Source organism: Rattus norvegicus, chromosome 9 (assembly GCF_021556685.1).
Source record: "Rattus norvegicus strain SHRSP/BbbUtx chromosome 9, alternate assembly SHRSP_T2T, whole genome shotgun sequence".
In the NCBI taxonomy this organism is placed as follows: domain Eukaryota; kingdom Metazoa; phylum Chordata; class Mammalia; order Rodentia; family Muridae; genus Rattus; species Rattus norvegicus.
Window position 1 is genome coordinate 5,258,356 of NC_141542.1, and position 27,107 is coordinate 5,285,462.

At 37.3% G+C, this 27,107-nt stretch overlaps 1 pseudogene across 1 annotated transcript; it reads right to left on the reverse strand.

Moving 5' to 3' along the window:
• Positions 1 to 5,663: 5,663 nt before the first annotated feature.
• Arhgap20-ps1 (Rho GTPase activating protein 20, pseudogene 1) lies at positions 5,664 to 26,938 on the reverse strand (annotated as a pseudogene). Its single transcript, XR_015629284.1, has 10 exons — positions 26,829 to 26,938; positions 25,343 to 25,529; positions 25,155 to 25,249; positions 21,741 to 21,977; positions 16,598 to 16,780; positions 15,192 to 15,350; positions 12,672 to 12,781; positions 11,405 to 11,577; positions 6,623 to 6,857; positions 5,664 to 5,849 (listed from the first exon to the last, which is right to left on the reverse strand). The product of XR_015629284.1 is annotated as a Rho GTPase activating protein 20, pseudogene 1, transcript variant X2 (transcript).
• Between the last annotated feature and the right edge of the window lie 169 nt (positions 26,939 to 27,107).

Here is a 27,107-nt window from a genome sequence, read left to right on the forward strand (position 1 = left end):
GAAGGTATATCCTTTTGCTTTAGGATAGAATGTTCTATAAATATCCGTTAAGTCCATTTGGCTCATGACTTCTCTTAGTCTGTCGACATCACTGTTTAATTTCTGTTTCCATGATCTGTCCATTGATGAGAGTGGGGTGTTGAAATCTCCCACTATTATTGTGTGAGGTGCAATGTGTGTTTTGAGCTTTAGTAAGGTTTCTTTTACATATGTAGGTGCCCTTGTATTTGGGGCATAGATATTTAGGATTGAGAGTTCATCTTGGTTGATTTTTCCTTTGATGAATATGAAGTGTCCTTCCTTATCTTTTTTGATGACTTTTAGTTGGAAATTGATTTTATTTGATATTGGAATGGCTACTCCAGCTTGCTTCTTCTGACCATTTGCTTGGAAAGTTGTTTTCCAGCCTTTCACTCTGAGATAGTGTCTGTCTTTGTCTCTGAGGTGTGTTTCCTGTAGGCAGCAGAATGCAGGGTCCTCGTTGCGTATCCAGTTTGTTAATCTATGTCTTTTTATTGGGAATTGAGGCCATTGATATTGAGAGATATTAAGGAATAGTGATTATTGCTTCCCGTTATATTCATATTTGATGTGAGGTTATGTTTGTGTGCTTTCATTCTCTTTGTTTTTTTGCCAAGACGATTAGTTTCTTGCTTCTTCTAGGGTATAGCTTGCCTCCTTATGTTGGGCTTTACCATTTATTATCCTTTGTAGTGCTGGATTTGTAGAAAGATATTGTGTAAATTTGGTTTTGTCATGGAATATCTTGGTTTCTCCATCAATGTTAATTGAGAGTTTTGCTGGATACAGTAATCTGGGCTGGCATTTGTGTTCTCTTAGGGTCTGTATAACATCAGTCCAGGATCTTCTGGCCTTCATAGTTTCTGGCGAGAAGTCTGGTGTGATTCTGATAGGTCTCCCTTTATATGTTACTTGACCTTTTTCCCTTACTGCTTTTAATATTCTTTCTTTATTTTGTGCGTTTGGTGTTTTGACAATTATGTGACGGGAGGTGTTTCTTTTCTGGTCCAATCTATTTGGAGTTCTGTAGGCTTCCTGTATGTCTATGGGTATCTCTTTTTTTAGGTTAGGGAAGTTTTCTTCTATGATTTTGTTGAAGATATTTACTGGTCCTTTGAGCTGGGAGTCTTCACTCTCTTCTATACCTATTATCCTTAGGTTTGATCTTCTCATTGAGTCCTGGATTTCCTGTATGTTTTGGACCAGTAGCTTTTTCCGCTTTACATTATCTTTGACAGTTGAGTCAATGATTTCTATGGAATCTTCTGCTCCTGAGATTCTCTCTTCCATCTCTTGTATTCTGTTGGTGAAGCTTGTATCTACAGCTCCTTGTCTCTTCTTTTGGTTTTCTATATCCAGGGTTGTTTCCATGTGTTCTTTCTTGATTGCTTCTATTTCCATTTTTAATTCCTTCAACTGTTTGATTGTGTTTTCCTGGAATTCTTTCAGGGATTTTTGCGATTCCTCTCTGTAGGCTTTTACTTGTTTATTAATGTTTTCCTGTGCTTCCCTAAGTGTGTTCAGGTCTTTCCTGAAGTCCTCCAGCATCATGATCAAATATGATTTTGAAACTAGATCTTGCTTTTCTGGTGTGTTTGGATATTCCATGTTTGTTTTGGTGGGAGAATTGGGCTCCGATGATGGCATGTAGTCTTGGTTTCTGTTGCTTGGGTTCCTGTGCTTGCCTCTCGCCATCAGATTATCTCTAGTGTTACTTTGTTCTGCTATTTCTGACAGTGGCTAGACTGTCCTATAAGCCTGTGTGTCAGGAGTGCTGTAGACCTGTTTTCCTCTCTTTCAGTCAGTTATGGGGACAGAGTGTTCTGCTTTCGGGCGTGTAGTTTTTCCTCTCTACAGGTCTTCAGCTGTTCCTGTGGGCCTGTGTCTTGAGTTCACCAGGCAGCTTTCTTGCAGCAGAAAATTTGGTCTTACCTGTGGTCCCGAGGCTCAAGTTCGCTCGTGGGGTGCTGTCCAGGGGCTCTCTGCAGCGGCAGCAACCAGGAAGACCTGTGCCGCCCCTTCCGGGAGCTTCAGTGCACCAGGGTTCCAGATGGTCTTTGGCTTTTTCCTCTGGCGTCCGAGATTTGTGTGCAGGGAGCAGTCTCTTCTGGTTTCCCAGGCCTGTCTGCCTCTCTGAAGGTTTAGCTCTCCCTCCCACGGGATTTGGGTGCAGAGAACTGTTTATCTGGTCTGTTTCCTTCAGGGTCCGGCGGTGTCTGTGGCAGGGGTCCTGCCGCTCGTGGGCCTTCCCCCACGGGAGCCCAGAGGCCTTATACAGTTTCCTCTTGGGCCAGGGATGTGGGCAGGGGTGAGCAGTGTTGGTGGTCTCTTCCGCTCTGCAGCCTCAGGAGTGCCCACCTGACCAGGCGGTTGGGTCTCTCTCTCACCGGGTCTGGGAGCAGAGAGCTGCTGCGGGCCGGGATCCGCGGGTGTGGGACTTCCGGTAAACACAGAATGTGCCCGGTTCTAGAGAAATTCTGCTTCCGTGTGTCCCAAGCTCACCAGGCAGCTTTCTTGCAGCAGAAAATTTGGTCTTACCTGTGATCCCGAGGCTCAAGTTCGCTCGTGGGGTGCTGCCCAGGGGCTCTCTGCAGCGGCAGCAACCAGGAAGACCTGTGCCGCCCCTTCCGGGAGCTTCAGTGCACCAGGGTTCCAGATGGTCTTTGGCTTTTTCCTCTGGCGTCCAAGATGTGTGTGCAGGGAGCAGTCTCTTCTGGTTTCCCAGGCCTGTCTGCCTCTCTGAAGGTTTAGCTCTCCCTCCCACGGGATTTGGGTGCAGAGAACTGTTTATCTGGTCTGTTTCCTTCAGGGTCCGGCGGTGTCTGTGGCAGGGGTCCTGCCGCTCCTGGGCCCTCCCCCACGGGAGCCCAGAGGCCTTATACAGTTTCCTCTTGGGCCAGGGATGTGGGCAGGGGTGAGCAGTGTTGGTGGTCTCTTCCGCTCTGCAGCCTCAGGAGTGCCCACCTGACCAGGCGGTTGGGTCTCTCTCTCACCGGGTCTGGGAGCAGAGAGCTGCTGCGGGCCGGGATCCGCGGGTGTGGGACTTCCGGTAAACACAGAACGTGCCCGGTTCTAGAGAAATTCTGCTTCCGTGTGTCCCAAGCTCACCAGGCAGCTTTCTTGCAGCAGAAAATTTGGTCTTACCTGTGATCCCGAGGCTCAAGTTCGCTCGTGGGGTGCTGCCCAGGGGCTCTCTGCAGCGGCAGCAACCAGGAAGACCTGTGCCGCCCCTTCCGGGAGCTTCAGTGCACCAGGGTTCCAGATGGTCTTTGGCTTTTTCCTCTGGCGTCCGAGATGTGTGTGCAGGGAGCAGTCTCTTCTGGTTTCCCAGGCCTGTCTGCCTCTCTGAAGGTTTAGCTCTCCCTCCCACGGGATTTGGGTGCAGAGAACTGTTTATCCGGTCTGTTTCCTTCAGGGTCCGGCGGTGTCTCTGGCAGGGGTCCTGCCGCTCCTGGGCCCTCCCCCACGGGAGCCCAGAGGCCTTATACAGTTTCCTCTTGGGCCAGGGATGTGGGCAGGGGTGAGCAGTGTTGGTGGTCTCTTCCGCTCTGCAGCCTCAGGAGTGCCCACCTGACCAGGCGGTTGGGTCTCTCTCTCACCGGGTCTGGGAGCAGAGAGCTGCTGCGGGCCGGGATCCGCGGGTGTGGGTGGCTATTGTCATATTTCATAGGTGTTGCAGGTGAGTAAAACTATCATTTGCTTCCCCAACATGTCAACCTGCCTACTATTTTATCTACCTTAGAACATTGACGCATAGATAGAGCCTTCTAAGACATATCCATCTACAATCAGTTGATTGCTGAGACATCCCTGTAAGATTTATTTAGGAACAGGCACTTAAGCCACCAACTTTGACAGAAATCCAAGTGCTACCTAAAGCATCTATATATTTGAAAAAGTCACATGAAATACTTTAACAGTTGGAAGAATTTCTCTCAAAATGAATGAAATCATGGCTGGTGCAAGAAATCTAGTCAGATTTATGGAACTAGTGATGTCATAAACCTTAAAATTTATCACATTAATTTACTAAATCTGCCACGCTTCTTACAGGATTCTAAATATTAGTATTATATCTACCAATACGTGGGGCCATCATCCCTCATGAAAGAAGCCTCTTTGTACAGAAAATGGAGACCATTACAGAAAAGAAAAACTGGACACAAAGTGCTTTGTGTAAAACCCAGCACCTGTGCGTACATGTACATTATAGCGAAAATCTCTATAGCTCAGGGAACATTGTAGAAGAAGGTTTACAAAGACTTTAAGAGCCACCATACTTGAAAGTCTGTTTTCAAATTTCCTGTGATAAAAATGAGTACAAAAACACAATGTTAGCAATATCAATGCACTAGTAAAACTGGAAAAAATTCATGTGTCAAAAGTTATAGGAATCTAAAATGACTGTCAGAAGGTTAATTTTTACAGAAATGACCTGCATATGGATTGTCTAATACACACTGTACACCATGGAAACTAAATCACAAACACAAGAAAATGGACTCAAGTTGTATCCATATTTTTAGGATACAAATATACATAAATAAACACACATATGAAACAATATTGATGAGTTTGAGATTGCAGTGACTGAAGGGAGAAAAGTCAGCCTATAGTGCTGTAATTCAATTTTTAATAATGCATAGGTGGAATACCTGTGTGGGGGGAAGGGGAGGAAATGGGGGCTTATGGACAGGAAACCAGGAGGGGGAATAACCTTTGAAATGTAAGTAAAGAAATATATCTAACAAAAAATTTTAAAAATTTAAAATAATAATAGTAATAAATGAAAACATTTTGAACTTATTATAATTGGGAGTTCAGGAGGGACCAAGAAAGAGTAAATATGGAAATTATCAATTATATTACTGGAGGTTTTCTCTAAGATTTCCATATCTCAAAATTGTATTACAGACCATTTCCACATAGACAATGAATAAAGAATATTTCATGCTGAGGTCTCAGGTTATGCAGAGAGATAAAACAAATATACTGTATGCTTCTGTATATTTCTGAGTGTATGTAATGTATAAGGATGAATATATGTGTTTATGAGTGCATGTGTGTGTGTAAAGCATGTTTATTTACATTTGAAAAGAGCATCCAGTATTGGTCTTTCTCAGTTTTTTTTTTTTTTTTTTTTTTGGCATAAGGTCTCTTTTGATCATTGCTGAACAACATGTCAGGAATATCTGGCCAATGAGCTTCTGTTAACTACTGTCTCCAACTCCCACCTCCATCCAAGTAGAAGCTTCTGGTCTAGAGATGCTTGTGCAACAATACTCAGTTTTGGGTTCTGAAGTATGTTTCGATGACCCAAATTCATGTCACAAAGCCTATATCTCAGTTGCTTAAGCACTGATCTTTTCAGGTCATTTTGTATAATCTAACAACCGTGATCCATCTCTAACTTCATCATGTGTGATGATTAAGTTTGATTGGTAATGGAATTTTATTTAGAACTTTGTATGGCACAGAATTCTGGGCACAATTCTGAGGGATTATTTAATGTCATTAGTTTTGGCTGCACTTTAGAAACTGAGGTGGGAAAGCAAGTAGTATAACTGGGCTGTAGAGGCAGAGACAGAAAAATGTCACTTTCCAAAGACTATGGAGAATCATGAACAAGGCACATTGGAGTGTAAGCGATAACACTTTTATTTATTATAACATTTATTATGATAGCATATGAATGCTGAAGCAGGATGTTGTAATAATTGTTCTGCTATGATTAAGTGGAAGGTAGAAGGGAACATTAAAATAGAATGACCTTATAATGTCTTCAGTCATCTTCTACCACTTATATGTGGTAGTTGTTCTGTTCTGTCCTGTTAAATGAACCATAAAATGTCATTGTTAGACAAACATTCTCAGATGATAGATTCACTTCACTTCAGATAAGAGTAATATTTTGGTATATTTTCTTAACTCTATACAAATAATTACTTGCGTTATCAATGTATAGGAACTTGAGTGGTACTACCATATTAATCAGGTGCGTTTTAGCCTCTTTATCTTTCTTCACGTAGGTTTTGTAGTGGATCCTGTGCAATTTAATATTTATGCCAATGCTAAGCATTTGGCAAGATTGTCTCTCATAGGAAATTAAACAAACATTATTATTTTTGCATTAAAATCAAAAAGCATGTTGACAGTGGTACAGGACTTAAACATGCAGAATCTCTAATGGATGTATAAATTAAAACATTGTTTCTAAATGATCTTATCAAAAATAATAATTTCATATGCATGAATCCTCTATGACTTAAAGACCATAGGAAGAATGGCAATATTGTGGGATTCTTACAGAGGCTGAATAAAGAGTCTGTCATACTTACATGTGGTATATACAGTACCTAAGTATTTGTGTGTGTGTGTGTCTGTTTGTGTGTATACATATAAATTATATATACATATATATAGGTTTGTATATACATATGCATAAATTTAAGTATAATTTAATTAAAGTGTTGGTTAAAAAGTTTTTCCATACTCTAATATCATTTTGTGTCCAAAACTACTCTCAAATTTACAAATTTATGAAATAAGTGAATGATGTCATCCTTTCATTCATTTGATGACTAAATAAATCTTGGCTCACCTATAGGACCTTCCTCCTGCAGAGGAATGAATGAAATTTTTAATTTTTCACCATTATTGCATGTTTTCTTGTGGCCAGCTAGGAATTCTTTCATAATAGGTGATTTGCCAGAAGAGTTTATTGAATCTGCACAAGTCTTTAAATCCTCAGATCTTCTGTCAATACATTTATAAAATATATTATCATTTCCAAATATTTGATGATAGTTGTCGATCATGATTTGTATAATGGACATCTGTAACAATACAAGGCAAAACAAGATTGTCATTTCACATGGTTTACAAAATTGAAATTTAAAAATGATATCCAAAACTATGAGGAAAATAACAGTTGCCATAGATAGGAATGCATGATATGAAGTTTCTGAAATGGAGACTCTAAGTCCTCTGCATTTTACCAAAACTTGTCAAAATTTAAGGCATACTGCAAAGAATAGAAGAACTACTAAACCAAAGAAACATTTCAAACCTGATGTGCTGCCAAACACTGTGAGTTAATCTAATTAATGACTGTCGTTCGTTGACATTTTTAGGGGGTAGAAGGATTGGGGGTTTCTGTTGGGATGTTTTGAATGGGATGCCATTCTAGTTCCAGGCATGGCAATACCCTCTTTGTGACAACTTTCTGGTGGCTTAAGTCCCTTGGCCCTCCTGATAGAAGTATGCCATTGCCTATAATTTGGAATTACAAAATACAGGTGCCCATTATCAATGTATTTTCTCTGCTACATTTTTGCTTCCCAAGACAAGAGACATCAGGTTTCAGCTTGCTGTAAATGTTTTTTTCTCCTTTCTGCAGACATGTTCCTCTGTCATGACATTAGAAGTGCTCAGCATTTCTAAGTCCCAAAGAATCACTTACTTGAACAAATTTCCCTGGTAATATTGTTTTATTTTTTATTGACTATTTTATTTATTTATATTTCAAACGTTATCCCCCTTCACAGTTCACCTCCACAAACCCTGTATCTCCTCCCCCTGCCTCTATTACATGCTCCCTCCCTCACCTATACACTCTGGCCTCAACACCCTAGCATTCCCTAACCCTGGGTCATCAAGCTTCCTTAGGACTAAGCAGTTTCCCACCTAGTGACGCCAAATAAGGCCATCCTTTGCTACATATTCAGCTGGAGCCACAGGTTCCCCCATGTGCAATCTTTGTTTAGTGTTTTAGATCCTGGTGTTTTATTGAGGCAAAACAAATGTGTCTGAGAAAAGAAGTTGGTGAGAAAAGGGAGTTTAATGGAGAAAATGCCTCCATCAGATAGACCTAATGTATAGAGAAGTCTAAGGGATATTGTCCTGATTAATTTTGGAATTTGTAGGGCCCAGATCTCTAGGATGTTGCCACCCTTGAGCTATTAGTCAGAAAATGAAAGGTATGAGGTACAAGGCAAGAGGCAGAACTCCTACTCAGCTTGTACTTCAGTTCTTGAATCCAGGTTCCTGCCCTGCTTCAGTTTAGGCCCTGATATTTCTCAGGAGTTAACTGGTAACTCCAAGTATATCATGGAGTGTAACCTGTCTTTCATAAGTTGCTTTTTATCAGTGTTTTGTCAGAGCAATCATAGGAAATTATAACACTTCCTAAATTGAGAAACACTGATAAGTTACTTTTCTTCTGAGATGATGGCTTAGGTTAAGTCAACTCTACTCATCACATATTTCTTACCAGCATACAGCTAAGTTTATGTTTGAGCAGTCCTGCACAAGATAGTCATATTTTATATGCAGATTGCACAGAATAGTTTTGCTTGTTTGTTTTCATGCTTGACCATACAAAAGAATATATTTGAAAAGAACTGCCCATAACAGAAGAATCATTAATAGTTATTAAGAGTGAAAAATGAATTTTGTTGCTTCATGTGGACATATGCTTCGATATAGGCTTGGATTTTAGGTTTCCAGGAGCTTGGTAATAAGAAATTACCTATAAAAGGTAGGTTTCTAGTCCAAGCCAAGTTGAGTCCTGGGTGAGAATACTATTCATGTGTGTGACATCACTAATTCGTCCTTCCTGTGGACTAATCCCTGGAAACTACTAGTTAAAATGTACCCTGCTTTCTTTCATTTTTTACTTTTTTGTTGCTTTTTATCCTTTTCAAAATATATGTCTGTTTTTTAATCTCTTTAAATTTATCATCATGCTCACAAGTAACTCTCATTTTATTTTTCAATCCTTCCAATTATCTCTTGATAACAATCCCCCTCCAAAAACTTCAAAAATTAAAATTAAATAAAGTTTTAAAGTTAAATTAAAAATCAAACAAAAAATTAAAATCCTTTTAAAAAATGCAGTCTGTGAGATGTGGTGTGCTCCCTATGTCACTATACTATGTCACAAATTATACCCTTTTGTCCAAACAGGTTTACTTGCAAATGTACATTGAAATAAGTCACTGGCCTGCTTCAAGCCCTCTGGATTTTGCTACACCATCAATACCGGAGCCTCCCATATCCTTCTATATCCTGGTATCTTGCTGTAGCCTTTAAATCATTGTGATCCTTCACCTTTGAATCTGCAGGACCTCCCCCTTCATATGCTCCAGCAGCAGGATCTAGGCCCCCTACATATATGTAGCAGATATGCAACTTAATCGATAGTTATTCCCTTTCCCGGTTTCCAGGCCAAAATTCCCCTGTCCCCTCCCCCTCCCCTTCTGTATAGATGTTCCCCTCCCCCATCCTCCCTCCATTACGGTCCTCCCCCCAACAGTCACGTTCACTGAGGGTTCAGTCTTAGCAGGACCAAGGGCTTCCCCTTCCACTGGTGCTCTTACTAGGCTATTCATTGCTACCTATGAGGTTGGAGTCCAGGGTCAATCCATGTATAGTCTTTGGGTACTGGCTTAATCCCTGGAAGCTCTGGTTGGTTGGCATTGTTGTTCATATGGGGTCTCGAGTCCCTTCAAGCTCTTCCAGTTCTTTCTCTGATTCCTTCATTGGGAGTCCCCTTCTCAGTTCAGTGGTTTGCTGCTGGCATTTGCCTATGTATTTGCTGTATTCTGGCTGTCTCTCTCAGGAGAGATCTACATCCGGTTCCTGTCGGCCTGCACATCTTTGCACCATCCATCTTGTCTAATTGGGTGGCTGTATATGTATGGGCCACATGTGGGGCAGGCTCTGAATGGGTGTTCTTTCTGCCTCTCTTCTAAACTTTGCCTCTGTATTCCCTCCCAAGGGTATTCTTGTTCCCCTTTTAAAGAAGGAGTGAAGATTTCACATTTTGATCATCCGTCTTGAGTTTTACGTGTTCTGTGCATCTAGGGTAATTCAAGCATTTGGGCTAATAGCCACTTATCAATCAGTGCATACCATGTGTGTTTTTGTGTGATTGGGTTACCTCACACAGGATGATATTTTCCAGTTCCCTCCATTTGCCTATGAATTTGATAAAGTCATTGCTTTCTATAGCTGAGTAATATTCCATTGTGTAGATGTACCACATTTTCTGTATCCATTCCTCTGTTGGAGGGCATCTGGGTTCTTTCCAGTTTCTGGTTATTATAAATAAGGCTGCTATGAACATAGTGGAGCACGTGTCTTTTTTATATGTTGGGTCATCTTTTGGGTATATGCCCAAGAGAGGTATAGCTGGGTCTTTAGGAAGTTCAATGTCCAATACTCTGAGGAACCTCCAGACTGATTTCCAGAATGGTTGTACCAGTCTGCAATCCCACCAACAATGGAGGAGTGTTCCTCTTTCTTCACATCCTCGCCCACCATTTGCTGTCACCTGAGTTTTGATCTTAGCCATTCTCACTGGTGTGAGGTGAAATCTCAGGATTGTTTTGATTTGCATTTCCCTTATGACTAAAAATGTTGAACATTTCTTTAGGTGTTTCTCAGCAATGAATATCCTAGTAAGAGCACCAGTGGAAGGGGAAGCCCTGGGTCCTGCTAAGACTGAACCCCCAGTGAACGTGATTATTGGGGGGAGGGCGGCAATGGGGGGAGGATGGGGAGGGGAACACCCATATAGAAGGGGAGTGGGAGGGGTTAGGGGGATGTTGGCCCGGAAACCAGGAAAGGGAATAACATCCGAAATGTAAATAAGAAACACTCAAGTTAATAAAATAAAAAAGAAATGTAAATAAGAAATACTCAAGTTGATAAAATGGACAAAATGTTAAGAATCAATATATCATTGTAAGTATCATTTCTTTACATATTCTTAATTTCTTAATCTCATTTCTGTGTTTAACCTCTAGCATAAACTCAGGACCAGTGGAAAGAGGTACTAAAATTTGGAAGCAAATTCTAACAATAGGATAATATCTATAATGCACAGGTGAAATTTTCCCTCACATGGTAAATCCTTCATTACTGTTTGTTATAAATCATATTTTCAGTGCTCAATGATTTAACTTTAAGTTCTGGGAGTAGAACAACCTATAAGGGAAGGGGAGCAGCTGGACTTCTCGGCCTTGTATTATAGCCAGTAGTGCATGTTCTCCCAATGGGGCAGCTGCTGAGTCCCTGCTCAGTTTCCTTAATGTGAAGCATACTGTTGGCCAAAATCAATATCTATGAAGAAAGAACAAAAGAAAGACTGAAATGATTCACTTATTTTAAACTACATTAACCATCTTTCTTCCCAAATATTCCTGAAACAGATCGATATATATTCCACTCCACTCCAGAAGAATGGAATCCTAGGGTTTCCTTTTACAGAAATGATCTTTCCAAAGTTTTCCTACTTCCTGCATTACAATGAGAATTTTGTTCCCAAAGGCAAAAGTCAGATCCCCTTACCTTTCTTTCCCAAACCTTCTTACCTTACCTTTCACTCCCAAACCATGCGTCCTTTGTAGTCTGATCCCACAAAACATAAGGAGCTATCCGGATAGATAACCTGTTAGTGTCTAAATTATTTGTGGATGAGTCTCTTATTACTATTACCAAATGAGATGCTTTAGAAGGATAAAGTTTGCCTGAAGAATCTTCAGTAGAAGTCTAAACAAAGAAAGGGGATAATTTTATTTTAGACCATCTGAAAACTAATGTTAGTTACAAAACTGACTATGAAGAAAACAGGGCAAATGTTTTGTAGACCAACTCATAGTATAACCAGAACTCAAAAGAAGTATAACATACAGCTAGAGTACTACAAAAAATATTTTCTGCGAATCATTTTACTGTATAAAATCATGGGAACATTTTAAATGTATGAATGATTTTCTATGTAATAGATATTTGACTGCTACCTACAGAAGCCAGAGGAAGCTGTTGGGATATTGGTATTAGAATGAATGAGATTGTTGCAGACTATGTGTGTTCTGTGTATGAAAACATCTAGTGTTATTAAACATCAATCCATCTTCCCAAGCACCATGGAGTGGAGACACATTTAATATCTAATGTAGTATAAATCCATGTAACATTCTTGTGACACTCTAGAACATAAGGAGCAGAAAGCACTCTAGTGACCCTACACAATGCGATTATAAATGCTTCGCTACAGCAAGACAGAGATGCATGGCACCTGGGTAGCAAGTGGAGCTCCATGCTCCTGTTACACACAAAATCATTCTCTGGAGTATTGTGCAGAAAAAAGATTCAAAGAAGTCAAAGCTATACCTGACCTAGACTGTTCGAGGTAGTTATATTTGAGAAAGAAGTATTCATAATAGCTTCATGTTCTAATCAATGGCATATATTTAGCATGTGGTATATTCACAGTAACATGGTAATAATACTAGGATGCAAATAATCTACAGGTATTATACACACCTCTTTCTTTTAATTTGTTTCACACAGGAACTAAACCAATACTCTAGGCTGACCTGCACACAAGGTGTTGCATAGGCTGTCTTCTAAACTGTGACAGTTATAAAGAAGAAGACACCCAGGTGTAATTACAGACATGGTTCAACACTAGTTTGAGAAATGAACATGTTTAAAAAGTGACAATACGTGTCTGTGCTAAGGAAACCTCTTGGCATGGGACATCACTCCAGCTTATAATACTGTAAACACAAGCCTATGTACCTTACAAAAACACTGCTTCTATATTGGTACAGTTCCGCAAGTGCTTTCTGTATCGTTACCTTTGGATGGCATTAATTTTTCCAACCAGAGTTCCTTCATCTGGGACGCTAAGCCAATTCTCTTATAAGTCAGAAGTAAGTAAACTTCCTTCAATGTTTGCAATGAAGTCCTTTTATTAAATGAAAATAAAAAAGTAATGGTCAATGTACATTTTAGTAAGAACATGAAAATCATTTTTGTTTAAAATTAGCAGTTTAGACCAGTGATTCTCAACTTGGGAGTCATAATCCATTAGGGGTTCACATATCATATATCTTCCATGTCAGATATTCTCTCCATTTTTCTTTATAATTCTTAACAATAGCAAAATTTTAATTGTGAGAAAGCAGCAAAATGATGTAATGGTTAGTAATCACCAAACCATAAGGAAATATATTAGTGTTACAGTATTAGGATGGCTGAGAATCATTGGTTGAAAGCATATTACATAAAAGACTCCCAAACTTCTATCTCCCCAGAATCTTGGATCAAATGTGGAACCTATATGCAGGATCTTGTGTTTTCTTCCCTAAGACTAGAATCAATGAAGCAGTGTCCTAGTTGTTATAGCAATGAAATAAACCTATGGTCTGTTCAAATTGCCTCTCCTGACTTCTAGTCCACACTATGACTTGCAATCATAGATCTGCACTCCACTTCCCAGCCCAAAGCTCTCTCTGCCTTGAAAAACGCTAGATGCTATGTAGAATATCCAGATAGAAACCCTCTGAGAGGCTCCACCCAGCAGCTGACTGAAATAGGCTATGTAGAGCCACAGCCAATCATTGGATCTTATGGATCAATCAAGGACTTGTATGGAAGAAATGGGGGAGAGATTCCATGACCTGGAGGAGATAGGAACTCCACAGGAAGAGCTACAGAATCAACTAAGCAGCACCAATGGGAGCTATCAAAGGCTGAATTATCATCTAAAAATCCTGCAGAAGCTGCAGCATGACCTACAGCACAATTTCTAGCAAATGTAAAGCTTAGTCTCCCTGTCGGTCCCCCAACATGTGGATCAGGGGCTATCTGTAAGCTATTGACTGTGAAAACCTGTCCCACCTGGTCTTAGGGGGAGAAGATGTGCTAAACCTGAAGAGAGTTGATGTGCCTGGGTAGGAGGACAACCCAAGGGTCCCAATTCAGCTCAGGGAAGGAGAGAGACTCTGTGAGGGCAGAATAGGTAGGGGGCAGCATACAAGACATAAAATGAACAAACAAAAAAAAGTGTAAAATGATGACGATGATGATGATGATGATGATGATGGTTTAAAAATCCACCAAAACAATCAAACCAAAACCAAAGTCCTCTTCTTGGAATAGGCAACTATCAAAAAATGACAGCACCCAAAATTAACTCATCCTGACTGTATAATTGTTGAATCTGTACTTTAGGCTCACACAGCATAAACCTGTTGTCTACACATACACCTTGCTTACAGACCCAGCAGGAATAGTGGTGAAGCTTACTTATTTTCCATGTGAGAAGATCTCACAGTTTCATGTCTTTTTCTTAAAATTTGTAAATATTCAACTATTTAAATTTAGTCGTAAGCATCAGATTGTTTGAAGAACAGAAACTGTCTTTTGCATGAAATACAACAATGAACTTTGATGTTGTACTAAGGATAGCAAGCCATAAAAATGGAAGAATCATAGGTGCCCTTGTACATGTAAATTGCTTTGAATACACACGGCTAACTTCAGTAAGGTCTTAAGTTTCTGGCAATGAGAATCAGACACACTTGGCAAGCTCAAAGGCCAAGGAAGGATCATTCAGTACCTTTGCCGAATGTTAGTAAGCATAGTTAATCCCAGAGCATTATTTTTACTATTTATGTCTGGGCCATAGCTCCACAGACTTCTGAAAGGTGAAATCAGATCATGGCCCAAGTAAAAATAAAACAATGATATTTGCTCTAGAGTCACTGCAGCTCCCTGGCAAGTTAGGAGTGTTAGTGTGTTAGACAAGTTAAAAGTAGGTTAGGCTAATACTTGAATATTTGACATGGAATTAGAATGGAAATATCTGGTGAAAGTGAGAGTGCTGGATTATTTTTTGATTGAGAAGGAAAACGATTTCTTGTATATACAAGACAGAGAGTAATATTCAACATAGATAGCCTATTGTAGGTGAGCGTTGGACTTGTCAATTTGAACTGTTATTTGTGAAGGATATTTTTTGGTAAGTATTATTTAATTCATTCATTTGATAAAGCACATTTTACCACCATTATAACTTGTTCAGCTATTAATTCACAGGGTATGTTCAGAGGTGAAATCAGTGGGAATATTTGTAATGCCCAACTAGAGTCCATCTCATATATGAGGATGTTAACTTCCAACAGAAGCTCTTCACCTGTGTCTTTATGATGAATCTTTGGGTTTGTCAGACTTTTACCTGCCATGCCTCTTATCAAGAGGTCACGTGTCCATAGTTCTAGGAAACAGTCATCATCATGTAATCTTAAAGACAGAAAGCACATATGCATCTCTAGAGGGATGATTAATGTTGGTGACATGAAAACCTTCCTTACCTTCAAGACAGATGCTATTACAAGCACGCATTCTTGAATCTATTCAATGAGTTGTTCACTGTCAATCCTCTCTCTGAGGCACCAGTGTGAATTTTCAGGTAGAATTTCGAATATGTGATCTGATTGTCGTCCTTTCCCTGCAATTATGGATAACATGTCCTGTGTGGGATAAGGATGTAGTATTAGAGATCCACACCTCAAGCACAAATATGTCTTTTATTGTGAACCTGAGCAAGGATAGTTTTGGCTGCACAGCTATAACTTAGAGGAATAAAGTAGTCATTGAACTTTTTTTCTGTTTTAGCTTCCAAATACATTTTCTTCCCTAATCCATTTTTTCCCCAATTTGTAGTATCATGGTTTTGTTAGACTTCTGTTCCTCAAAGCATTTTGGTGAATGGTCCTCTACTACTTTGTGTTTCCTTCTATCAATATCTTTCTCAAGCCTGGCATCTTAAGTAAATATTGGGACATTTCCCTTCCAGAGATAAACTCACTATTTTACTTACTGTTTGTCCTGGCCTGTATTATGAATCCTAACTTTCGTGTTTTGAAGAAATATTTTTTCACCATATTTCTGAGACTTTTATATCCTTATTCTGTGACTTCTTATTTTCAACTATGTCTACAGATGCTTTCACATTTAAAAACCCAAGCATATTTCTATCATTCTTCCATAATTTACTCTGTAAACATGACTACCATGCATAGGTTTACACCACTTTAAATTGATTACACGAATACAAACAAGGTTACCAGAAAATTCTGCTCTAAAATACCTAAGAAATTGGCAGTAATGCTCATGTGTCTGACAGGATAAATTTGTTCACAAACAGCATAAATTCCTATCACAGCTATAGTGCTAGAAGAGATGTTGGATACTAAAGATATGTTTACAAAGAAGTTTAATAATTCATTTAAAATAGATTAAGCCATATTAGATGGCATTTAAATATAGTCCACTAGGATAAATGATGTTAATATATATAAAAAACAGTGTGCTCATCTAATTCATTGATAATTTAAAAGAAAAGCCTACAGACATTTTTAAGTATTGAGTAATTTCAGGGGCAATGATATTAAGGGAGATTCCAAAGAAATGTGGAGTCATAAAGAAGCTGCAAGACTTTACTGTTGGGTAATTCCAGGAATTTACTGTATGGTAATTCCATAGAATTATTTCCTCCAACATGCTGGTGGGTTTGAATCTTTGATGCAGTCAGTGCAAAACATGGGAATGGTATTTCTTCTCTTTTTCTTTCAATTACATTATTCAAAATACGGTAGAACTTATTTCTGTTTTAAAATGATCTTACTCTCATAGATCGGTTATCTAAACATTCCTCAGTTTGATTAAATAGCTTACTGAGAACAAAGGTGCTACAGAAAGCCAGAATGATACTCACAAGTATTGGAGCAGGCAGCTTTCTGTCGACATAAATGCTTGTAAGATTTTTGCCAAATAAGCATTTCTTTCTTGGTGGTGCTGGATCAGAATATACTGGTGGCTTGGCATGTATATATATATATATATATATATATATATATATATATATATATACATATATATATATAGCCTTTCTTTTTCTCTGCATATAAGAAAGAAGGGAAATCATTTTTGAAACTGAACTCTCTTTAACCTTGTATATCCTTTGCATTTATCACACCAAATCAAAAAGAGATATGTGTGAAAGTACTAGAAGCATAGGAAACATCAAGTAGACACATAATAGTCAAAGGCTAACTGAACATAGAAATAAAAATACAAAAAGCTATGAATGAAAAAGACAAAGTCACACAACGTTAACTACATTAGACTAATACCTGAATTTTCAAAGGTTATTCTAAAATATAGTGGGCCTGCATCAACGTTCTCCATGCTTTCAAAGAATACAGATACTAGCCTAGACTTTATTATTGAGCAAAAGCATCATTCATATCAACAAAAGAGGAGAAGCATTACATAGTTTAAGCACCACTAAGCCATTTCTCATCATCAATCTTGGTCTACAAAGGGCAAACAGCAGGCTGAAGATAATGTACATATACACAAGAGGACAGAGATGATAAATAACCCTGTAATCATTCAAAAAAGAGGGGGAAAAGTATGTGTCAACAAAAAAATAACAAAGACCAATAAATACTGCTCATTAATAACTCTAACCATTAATTGTCTCACACCAATAATATACAGACTATCAGTTTGGGTCAGAAAGCAGGTTTCATCTATCTCCTGCATCCAAAAAAATACACTTGTTTTAGATAAAATCGCATACTCATGTTTACGATGCAATTGCCTATATTTCTTTGTCTAGGTTTCAGGGCCCATTTAGTTTTCCATGTTCATTGGTGTTGCCTTGTTCAGTTTATGTTTAGGAAGTGATGTTGGTGAGGCTTTACGGTGAGGTCTAGGGAACATGGCAGAAGACTGGGAGGAAAGAAGTTTAAAAAAATCACTTCTACAATATTGTTTCTCCTAATAACATCAAGAGTGTTATAAATTTTATCAAACTTTCAAAGGATAGAATCAAAATGTTACTCCAGGATGGTCTAGAATTTTTACTGTTTAAATCTCACTGATTCATGAACATGTGGGAATCTTCCCATTATCTGATATCTGTTCAATTTATAAGACATTTTGTTTTGTTTTGGGTTGAATTTTTTTTCATTTTTTTCTTTTGTTTTTGGTTTTGTTTTTTTAATCATAAAAGCCTTTTATTTCTCGGTTAGAATTTTCCCAAGAAACTTAATACTTTTAAAAGTTACTGTTAATGACATGTTTTCATTGATTTACTTTTCTTTTACAAAGAAGGAGTACTCACTTTGTGTGTTAATTTTGTATGTTGCTACTTTTGAAAGAATTTACAAGATATCTGATTATTCTTATGTTATATTTAGGCTCACTTATGTTTACTATCATATGATTTTCAGAAAGACATACTTTGAATTCTTCATTTCTAATATATGTCCCCTTGGTCACATGCAGTTTTAATATTATCTTAATTGTTTACATATGCTGTATGAAACAAGAATAAATTGAGTATGACCAAAGATCAGCAAAGGAAGCCATTGGTACCATAATATTTCATAAATAACTTGATGAGGGGCAGCACACACTATAAGGAAATTCTAGGTGATAGAATCATTATCATCCTTGCAGACATAAGGCACTCACTGTTAAATATTCTTCAATTAACTCAATATGGTAAGCACTCTTATTGCTAGAAATTTCAACTTTTGATGTTTTAGACTATTGTCAATTAAGGCTAATTGTAGATGTGGAAAGAAGAAAACTAAAGTAATCAAAAAGAGGGAATTGTATATTTATATAACATTTATATCATATTACTTTAGGAAAATGAATTTATCTTGTCAGAGAGGAGTGAAAATGTGTGACTTGGACAAGTCAAAGAACCTGCACGGATGATCGTAAAGAGAAATAACAAGATACCAAATGTTGAACTTTAAAAGCATACTTAGGAATAACTTTTTTTCTGAGAAACCAAATGAAAGACCCAGAACCATGTTCAATTCTATGGTAAAGAAAATACATTTAAGTCTAATCAAAGAACAGTTGTTTTGAATTGAGCTGTTGGTGTCACTTATTGAACCTATTCTGCTATCTTACCATACTGGTTATCATCGTACTTTATAGGTATTACAGGTGGGTACAACCATCAATTGCTTCCCTAACGTGTCAACTTGCCTACTGTTTTATCTACCTTAGAACTTTGACTTAAACCTAGAGGCTTCTAAGACATATCCAGGTAGATTGCTGAGATTCCTTGTAAGATTTATTTGGCAACTGGCACGCAAGCCACCAACCTTGAGAGAAATCCAAGTGCAAATCCATATTTTGGCGGAAAGCCACAGGAAATACTTTAATAATTGGTAGAATTTCTCTCACCAGGATTGAAATCATGGCTGGAGCTAGAAATCTAGTCCGATTTATGTAGCTAGTTTGGTCATAAACTTTAAAATTGATGACATTAATTTAATAAATTAGCGACATTCCTTACAGCATTTAAATATTAGTCTTATATGTACCAACAAGTGGGGCCATCATCCTACATCAAAGAAGCCTCTTTGTATAGAAAATGGAAACCATCACAGAAAACAAAAATTAGGACACAATGAAGAGATAATTGCATTATGAAAAATCCAGCACCAGTGAATACATGTACATTAGAGCTAAATGCTCTGTAGCTCAGGGACCATTGTAGAAAAGGGCTTAAAAATACTGTAAGACCCAGCATACTTGAAAGTCTGTTTTGAAATTGCCTCTCATAAAAATAGGTGCAAAATCACAATAATAGCAACGTCAATGCAGTGTTAAGGCAATGGTCAAAATTTCACTTGTCAAAAGTTATAGGCAGCTAATTATGACTGACAGAATATTAATTTTTCCAGAAATGACCCACATATGTATTGTCTAATACACACTGTATATCATGGAAAACATATTCATAAACAGAACAAAATGATCTCAAGTAATATTCATATTTGTAAAGATATAAACACATATATATAAACATGTACAAAACAATATTTAAATGAGTATGAAAGTGAGTGACTGTGATGGACTTAAAGGAGAAAGTCAGGCTACAGTGCTATAATTCAATTTTTGATAAAAGTTTAAAATACTAGTAATAAATGAAAACATTGTAAACTTATAGTAATGGGAGTTCAGGAAAGACCAAGAACAGTAAATATGGAAATTATCAATTTCTTTACTGGAGGTTTTCTCTAAGATTTCCATTTCTCAAATTTGTATTACAGACACTTTTGAGATAGACAAACCATGAATAAAGAATATTTCATGTTGAGGCCTCAGGTGATGAAGAGAGATATAACAAATATGCTGTATGCTTCTGTGCATTTCTCAGTGTATGTAATGCATGTGTGTGTGTGTGTGTGTGTGTGTGTGTGTGTGTAAAGCACGTGCAGATCACATCACTGGTGATATATATTTAGAGCTTAATTAGAGCCTTGAGCTTATTAACATATGAGGAGCCTCCAGTATTGGTCTTTCTCTCTGTCTCTTTTTTTTCAGGGGGGGTCTCTTTTGATCATTACTGAACAATATGTCAGAATTATCTGTCCAATAAGCTTCTGTTACTGTCTCTGACTGCCATCATTATTCAGGTAGAAACTTCTCGTTTAGAGATGATTGTGCTACAATGCCTAGTTTTGTTTGCTTTTTAATGTATGTTTTGATGACCCAAATTCATGTTACAAAGTCTAAATCTCAATTGCTTTAGACACTGAATTATCTTTTCAGGTCATTTTTTATATTTTAAAACCATGATCCACCTCTAAGTTCATCATGTGTGATGATTAATTTTGATTGTTAATGGAATTTTATTTATAACTTTCTATGGCACGTGATTCTATGCAGAATTCTGAGGGATTATTCAGTGTCATTAGCTTCTGGCCACACATTGGTAACTGAGGTGGGAAAACTAGTACTATAACTGGGCTGTAGAGGCAGAGACTGAAAATTTTTCCAAAGACTGTGTAGGACCATGAACAAGGCACATTGGAGTGTAAGAAATAACCCAATTTAATAACATTTGTTATAATAGCAAACAATATGAAATATGCAGCATAAAATAAGTACAATGAGTGAAAATTATTTGTACCTAATACGGTGAAATATAAAACTACCATAGGATCTTGGAATAATTCTTCTAATATGACTAAATGGGAGGTAGAAGGGAACATTAAAATACAATGACCTTAGACCTTCTTAATTCATCCACTACCACTTATATGTGGTAGCTGCTCTGTTTTGTCCTGCTAAATGAAACATAAAATGTCATCATCAGACAAATATTCTCAGATGATAGATTCACATCACTTAAAATAAGGGTAATATTTGGGTATATTTTCTTAACTCTATAGAAAGAATTAGTTCAGTTAAAAATGTATTTGAATTTGTGTGCTACCACCTGATAATCAGGTGAGTTTAACCTCTTTATCATACCTCTCATAGGTTTTGTAGTGGATCCTGTGCAAATATTTTTACCAATGATAAGATTTTTGACAAATATTGTTTCTCATAGGAAATTAAACAAACATTAGTACTTTCGTGCTAGGAAACCAAAGCATGTTGACAGTGGTGCAGGGCTTAATCTTGCAGAATGTTTAATCTATTTTTAAATCAAATCATCTTATCAAAAATAATAATTCATATGCAAGGAATTCTCTAACTTAAGGACCATGGGAAGAAAGGGGGGGAAAATATAGCAGACAATATTGGTGGATTCTCTAAATAAAGAATGTGTCATACATACCTGAATGTATCCAGATGTATTTCAGTATATGAGCATATATATATATATATATATATATATATATGTGTGTGTGTGTGTGTGTGTGTGTGTGTGTATAAATATATATACATATATATGTATACGATGTTTAAAAACTTTTCCCATACTCTAATAATCATTTTGTGTCCCAAAGCTTCTCTGATATACACAAATTTATGACATCATGAAATGATTTGATCAAATGATTCCATTCATTTAATAAACCTTGTCTTACCTGTAAGACCTTCTTCCTGCAGTGCAGCATATGAAATGTTAAATTTTTCATCAATATCATTGGTTTTCCAGTTGTGTCCAGCTATGGCTTTTGTCATAATAGGAGATTTTCCAGAATAATTTATTGATTCTTTGTATGTCTTTAAGTCTTCAGACCTTTTGCAATGTGTTTACTAAATATATCATCATTTCCAAATATTTGATCATAGTTGTCAATCATGATTTGTATAAGAGACTTCTGTAACACCACAAGGTAAAAACAAGATTGTCATTTCACATAGTTTACAAAATAAATTTAAAAATGAAAAGAAATACCAGGAGGAAAATTACAGATAAGAACCCATGAAATGAAATCTCTGAAATGGAGACTCTAAGTCTTTTGCATCTTTACACAACTTGTTAAAATTTCATGCATATTGCAAAGAACAGAACTACTTAACCAAAGCAACATTTCAGAACTAATATGCTGCAAAAAACTGTGAGTGTACCAAATTAATGACTGTTGTGTGTTAATTTTTTGTGTGTGGGTGGGGGTAGCTGTTTATTGTGATGTTTTGAATGGGATGCCTCTCTAGTTCCAGGCATTGCAATACCCTCTCGTTGACAATTTTCTGGTGCCTTGGTCTGCCTGGTGAAGTATGCCACTGCTTAGAATTTGTAGTTACAAAAGGTAGGTGCCCATTTTCAATGTACTTTCTCTGCTACATTTTTGCTTCCCAAGATAAGAACCATCAGGTTTCAGCTTCCGGTTTGTTTTTTCTTCTTTTCTGCAGTCGTGCTCCTCTGTCATGACACTGAAGTGCTATACTCGCTCAGCATTTGTAGGTCCCAAATAACCACCTACTTCAATAAGTTTCCCTGGTCATGTTGTTTTATTTTTATTGTTTATTTCATTCATTTACATTTCAAATGTTATCCCCCTTCACAGATCCCTTCCACAAATCCTATATCTCCTCCCTTGACTCTATTGCAGTTTTCTCTCACTTGACCACACACTCCTGCCTCAACAACCTAGCATTCCCCTACCCTAGGCCATCAAGCCCCTCAGGACTAAGCAGCTCCCCTCCTAGTGATGCCAAATAAGACAATCCTCTGCTACATATCCAGCTGGAGCCATGGTTCCCCCATGTGCACTCTTTGGTTGGCCTTTTAAACCCTGATGTTTTATTAAGGCAATAGAAATGTGACTGAGAGAAGTTGGTGAGAAGAGGGAGTCTTAATTGAGAAAATGCCTCCATCAGATGGACCTATTGTATAGTGAAGTCTAAGGGATATTGTCCTGATTAACCTTGGAATTTGTAGTGCCCAGATCTCCAGGATGGTGCCACCCTTGAGTTCTTGGTCAGAAAAAGAAAGATATGAGATACAAGGCAGGATGAAGTACTCCTACTAGGCTTCTGCCTCACTTCTTTCCTCCCTGTTTTATTTTTGGCTCTGACATTTCTCAGTATTTAACTGGTAACTGCAAGTATATTGTAACCTGTCTTCCATTAGTTGCTTTTCATCAGTGTTTTGTCACAGCAATTGTAGAAAACTATGACACTTCCTAAATTGAACAACACTGGTAAGTTACTGTTCTCCTAAGATGATGACTTAGGTTAAGCAAACTCTATTCATCACATATGTTTCTTCTCAGCATGCACCTAAGTTTATTTTTGAGCAGTCCTGCACAGGATAGTCTTATTTTATATGCAGATTGTACAGGATAGTTTTGCTTCTTTGTTTTCATACCTGACCATACAAAAGAATATATTTGAAAAGAATTGTCCATAAAGGAAGAATCTTTAATAGTTATTAAGAGTAAAAATACATTTTATTGTTTCATTTGGACTAAACATGCAGTTTGATATAGTCTTGGATTTTAGGTTTCCAGTACCTTGGTAATTAGAAATTAACTAAAAAAGCTACGTTTCTAGTTCAAGCCAAGTACAGTCCTGAGCAAGAATCTTATTCAAGCTATCCCTTGGGCTATCATCCTCCATTGTGAGTAACATCATGATATCTTCTTTCCTGTGGACCTAATACCTGGGAGCTACTAGTTAACATGTACCTTGCTTTCTGTCTTATTTATATTTTCTTTATTTTTTTCCTTTTCAAAATATGTGTCCTTTATTAATTCTCTGAAATTTCTAATCATGCTACCAAGAAACTCTCATTTCATTTTTCAATCCTTCCATATATCCCTTGGAAACAATCCCCCCTCACTAAATTTCAGAAATTAAATTTAAATAAAAATTTAAATTTAATTTAAAAATATCAAACTAAAATTTAAAAAATTAAAAATACAGTGTGTGAGATGTGTTGTGCCATAAGTGGTCACACATTATACCCTCTTGTCCAAACAGATTTTCTTGCAAATGTATAATGAAATAAGTCTGGTTTAAGCTCTCTGTATTTTACTATTCTCTCAATACTGGAACCTCCTGGAGATGCCTCTCCTTCTATATCCTGGTATCTTGCTGTAGCCTTTAGTCATTGTGATCCTTCAGCCTTGAATCTGCAGGATCTCCCCCATCATATGCTCCAGCAGCAGGATCTAGGGCCCCTATATATATGTAGCATATATGCAGCTTGATCTTCAGGTAGGTCCCCTACCAGTTCATATGCAGACTGGCTCTGACTCTGTAGTCTACAACTGGATTGCTTTCTTTTATCTGGGCTGCTTTGTATGGCTTCAGGGGAAGGTGATTCACTTATTCCTGTTGTGAATTGATGTATGAGAGTGGGTTGGTGTCAGTGGAAGGTCTACACTACTGAGGTAAAGAAGAATGGAGGGAAAAACAGGTTGCAAAGATGGGACTTGGAGGAAGGGACTGCAATCAGGATATAAAGTAAATAAATTAGTGAAGAATATTGATATATGTGTGTTTATAATAAAATTAACAGCTGCAGTATAACTGAGGATCATAAAACTCTACCTGAAATAGGTTAGTGCTAAAATAATGGAAAGCATACAAAATAATATACACCAATTATTCATCATTACATATGTATATATATATATACATATACAAATACATGCACATGTACAAGTACATTTTACATGTATATGTACACACACAAACTCACACTCATACACACACTCACACACACATATATGTATACACACACATACCTATATATAAATATGTATATATATGCAACATGCTTTAATATGGCCAGCAATTCACATGATGTGAATATTTAGTAATATCATGGTCTCACCACTGTGAAACACAACTATTCTATACTCCAAAAGTAGGGCTATGATGGAAAAAACAAACAAAACCTAGGTAATCCGGATCTTTTAAAATTTCACTCTAGTCTTCTTGGATTACCATTATATGTACAGATTATTGTTGGCTAAAAGTCAATATCTAAATCAATATCTAAGAAGAGAGAAGGAAAGAACAGTAGAAAGAAACGATTAACTTACCTTAAAATACATTAAAAATCTCCCTTCCCAAATCTTCCTGAAATAGATCAATACATATTCTACTCCACTCCATAAGAATGCAATCCTAGGGTTTCCTGTTAGAGAAATCATCTTAGTAAAGTATTCCCAATTACTGAATAATAAAAATTAGAATTTTGTTCCCAAAGGCAAATTTCAGATCCCCTTACCTTTCGTAAGACGTCACTCCCACATGATGAATCTCTCGAAGTCTGACCCCACAGTACATGTGGAGCTATGCTCAGAGACAACCTGTAACTGTCTAAATTATTCATGGAAGAATCTTTTATTATTACTAATACACATATGAGATGTTTTAATAGTATAAAGTTTGGTTCTGGGATCTGTCGCAAAAGGCTAAACAAAGAAAAAGGAGAATTTTAGGTTAGACCATCTTGAAAATAATGTAAGTTAGAAATCTAACTACAAAGAACAAATAGGGTAAATGTTTTGTAGACCAACTCATAGTATAATCAGAATTCAAAAGAAGTAAGAATATATAGCTAGAGTATTACATAAAATATTTTCTGCAAATCACTTTTCTGTACAGAATCATGGAAAAAACATTTTTCAATTTATTTAGGAATTTCAGTGTACTAGATGTATGACTGCTACCTACGGAAGCCAGAGGAACATGTCAGGATCCCTGGTAACGGAATGAGTGAATATTGTTGCAAACCATATATGTTCTCTGTGTGAAAACATCCAGTGTTATCAAACAGCAAACCATCTTTCTTGCCACCATGGGGACACATTTAATATCTGATGTATTATGAATCGACGACACACCCTTATAACAATCTAGAACATAAGGAGCAAAATCACACTCATGACTCTACTCAATGCCCTGGTATTAGAATGAATGAAGATTTTTGAAGACCATGTGTGTTCTGTGTATGAAAACATCCAGTGTTATTAAACAGCAAACTATCTTTCCATCCATCATGGGGTGGAGACACATTTAATATCTAATGTAGTATGAATCCATGTAACACTCTTGTGACACTCTAGAACATAAGGAGCAGAAAGCACACTAGTGACCCTACAAAATGCAATTATAAAAGCTTCGCTACAGCATGACAGAGATGCAGGGCTCCTGGGTTGCAATGGGAGCTCAAAGCTCTGGTTAAGTATGAAATCATTCTATGTATCACACAGAAAAATGATTCAAAAAAGTCAAAGCTATACCTGATCTAGACTTCTCTAGGTAGTTATAGTTGAGAAAGAAGAATTCAGTAAGAGATTCCTGTTCTAATGACATATATTGACCATGCGAAATATTCACAATACCATGGTAACAATTCTAGGATGCAAGTAACCCACAGGTATTATACACACTTAATTCTTTTAATTTGTCTCACACAGGAACTAAACCAATACTCTAAACTGACCTGAACACGAGGTGTTACATAGACTGTCTTCTAAATCATGACATTTATAAAGGAGAAGGCTCCAAGGTAAGATTACAGACATGGTTCAACATGCTAGCTTGAGAAAAGGGAATGTTTAAAAAGTGACAATACGTCTGACCTAAGGACACCTCTTGGCATAGAACATCATTCCAGCTGATAATCCTGTAAACACAAGCCTATGTACCTTACAAAAAGCATTGCTTCTATATTGGTGCAGTTCCCCAAGTATTTACTGTATCATTACCTTTGAATGACATTAATTTTTCCAGCCAGAGTTTCTTCATCTGGGATGCTAAGCCAGTTTTCATAAAAATCCAAGGTTAGTAAGCTTCCATCGATGGTAATAATAAAATCCTTTTTTTATTGAAAATAAAACAAAAATAGTAATGGTCAGTGTACATTGTAGAAAGTACTTGAAAAACATTTTTGTTTAAAATTAGCAGTTTAGACCAGTGAGTCTCAACTTGTGGGTCATAATCATTACGGGGTCACATATATTTTCCATATCAGATATTCCATCCAT